Below are 3291 nucleotides of genomic sequence, written 5' to 3' on the forward strand. Positions count from 1 at the left end.
TTCTGACCAAAAGTGTCAACAGTGCCTAGGATAAGAAACTGTTACGAACTCAAGGTTCCTCAATCTTTCATTTGAGAGAGAGAAATCCTGAATAGTTTTAGAGGTCTAGTCCATCCACTTTTTTTGTTATGGTAAAGTCTTGTAAAGCAACCAAACTTTAGCAAAGATTCTCTTCCATTGTAGATCAGAACTTATAAACTCAGAGTCTAAAAGGGACATGGCAGGTGATATAAACAGAGTTAAGCAGTCACGATCATGTTTGCCCTATTCTGCCCATTTTAAGGGAGCACCACTGTCCACATCCAGGAATTTGTAGCCAGGCAGGAACAAAGGCCTACTGTTATGAGAGCTGCTAATTTTTAAAGAGAAGTCAGAAATTTAGATTTTTTTTTTTTTAGTGTGAAGTCCCCTACATTTTAATTGTCTCTAATTCTATGTTTAACAGACTAGAAAGGACAAATAAAATACAACAAATCAAATTTAGTCTTCTGGCCATCAGGTTTTTACCTGTCTTCTCAGTTCTAATTTTCTTGGGCATATTTATTCATTCACTCACTCACTCACTCACTCCATTCACTTAACAGACACTAATTGAGAACCTATTATGCTGATGATGTAAAGGATAACTAGAATTATACAGGAGAACAGAATTTTTGATTATTCTGAAATGGGGATCAAACTGACTCTTCTAATTCTTATTAATGTGTTTTGCATTAATCAATCGACTGATTGATAGACCTGTGTCATTTTCTTGAGCAATTTTTCCTATTAAAATGTCAACACACATCTGGGTATCTCATTCCTCAGATGACCTTTAGTAGCTCAGAGTGACTCAGGGATGGCACTTTGAAAATCAAAAGTACTAAATTTAATGGCTTAGAGACTTTTTACTCAACAATTTATATTTTCCTCTTTTTCTTTTTCTTCAACTTTTTTTTTTTAACTTATGTCTTTCTTCATTTTATCACAACTAAATGACTTAAGGACTTAGGAATCTAAATATTTAGAAAACACTTTAGAGAGTATAAACCAAACCTGATAGAATGAGAATTTTGCCTTTAAAATCAATGTCATTTTCATAGATCCTACTATCCTGATTTGTGTGTTGGGTGCTGTTTTAAAAAACTCGTGTCTAATAATTTATTTAATTTTTGAAACAATCCTGGGAGATTTTTTTCATTTCATAGATGAGGAAACTGAGTCACAGATAGATTAAGGGAGTTGATCATTATCACATAGCTAGTAAGTATTGAAGCCAAAATTTACATCTTAGCTGTCCGTGGCAAAGCCCTTTCTTTTCACCATTATTCAAGAAAGAATAGAATAAATACACATTCTTAAAGCTGAGGTGAGAGGGCAGGAATGGAAGAAAAATAAGTTCTGCACTTCCCCCATTCTAATGAGTCTTCACAGAGTTTAATTCTTGCTCTTTCTTCAGGCTCTAACACACACACACACACACACACACACGCACGCACGCACGCACGCACGCACGCACCCCTCATTCAGACATACTCGGACATCAGATCTCTAAGAACGTTTGCACGGGATGATCCATAGCCACAGTACTGCATCTGGTAGTAAAGGGATTACATTACTCCTCTCTGTCAGAGTGTGTTAACACTGGCTCTCCACCTCCACTCTGTGATGGTGAGAATTAGGATAAGTAATGGTCTTCCATACTCTCTTCTAAGTAATTAACCCAACTTATACACAATTTTATCTTTTAAATCTAACACAATCATCAATGGAAATTGTTGTTTAGCTAAAATTCAAACTATTGAATCTCTTTTATATTTGCGGATTTTTAACAATTAAATTTCTCTACTTGTAAGTTTTAATTTTAGAAAATAAAAATGTAAACTCGAAACAAGGTTAGGAATTAGGAAACTTTACTTAAGTATGTATGTATTCTATTAATATAATAGAAACAAGACTTATTTATGAATCAAGGCTTATTCTTAGGCAATTCAAGGAAGGAATTTTCTTCCAAAAAAAAAAAAAACACCCTGTTTCCATACAGTAAAGTGAACTCATTGCATTAGTCATCTACTGTGTTAAGAAACTAGTAATTGTTTCTTATGCTTTTCAAGCCTCTTAATTTAGTAAACCTATAATTGAAAAGTGAAATTTCGCAATAAAATAATATAACTCAGTTCATGTTGCTATGGGAAAGTAAAAGATTTCCTCCTACTTTAGTTTATTAATTTTCAAATAATGCTTAAGGGCTTGTTATGATAGGTCTTTACAAGGTAGTAAATATATAGTTATCCAGACTGTCTGGGTTGAAAACTAATTAATATTAGAAACTGAAGCATTTAAGCTTGTTATTTCTGCAAATCAAATAACTTCAAATACAATTTTCGTATTAAATCCAATGTGCAATGATCCAGGGATATCCTCTCAATGCAAGCTGTAATCTAAAACATCTCTTTTCCTTATTATTGTTGGTAAGCAAGCCAACTAGAACTTTAAAATGTGACATTAAAAAGGGAAGTTGGGGAGACAGGTAGTGAAAGCAGCAATATAAAAAGAACAAAAGAAAGTGAAAATGAAGCTATTCAAACAATTTAAAGTTTCTTTGAATGTCAATTTGCATGGAGGTAGGACAGAAAGAAGATACATTATTCTAAGGCAATATCTAACACTATATCAACCAGAAGGTATGTTTAAGACTAAGTGAATAGGATTTTCTATAATTTTGACTAGTCCCACTTGCTTTAAGTCTTGTGGCAATGATATTTTCAACAGAGCCACACATTTTTAAATTTGTGTTAACATAAAGTAGTATGTATAGGAAAGGGAAGTTTTACTATTCAAAAGGAAAACAAACATAGGAACACAAAAAATCTCACATTTTTGTTCATACTTTTAAATGATTAAATTATATTAGATTTTATTTATTTCATTTCATTAAATGTATTGGGGTGACATTGGTTAACAAAATTATATAGGGGAGGGAAGCAGTAGGTAAAAGTAAAAGTGGTCAAACATTTGGTGGTGGAAAGAAATCTAACTTTGGATGGTGAACGCACAATGCAATATATATATGACTTACTGTTAAATGATACACTTGAAACTTACTTGATTTTGTTAGTCAATGTCACCCCAATAACTTTCAATTAAAAAATTTTTATAGATTTCAAGTATGCAATTCAATAATATGTCATATGTATATTGCATTGTATGTTCACCACCCCAAGTTAAATTTCCTTCCGTCACCATATATTTGACCTCTTTACTCCTATCTACCTCCCCCTCTCCCCCTTTCCCTCTAGTAACCACTAAACT

Source organism: Pteropus vampyrus, unplaced genomic scaffold (genome assembly GCF_000151845.1).
Source record: "Pteropus vampyrus isolate Shadow unplaced genomic scaffold, Pvam_2.0 Scaffold155, whole genome shotgun sequence".
Taxonomy (NCBI): domain Eukaryota; kingdom Metazoa; phylum Chordata; class Mammalia; order Chiroptera; family Pteropodidae; genus Pteropus; species Pteropus vampyrus.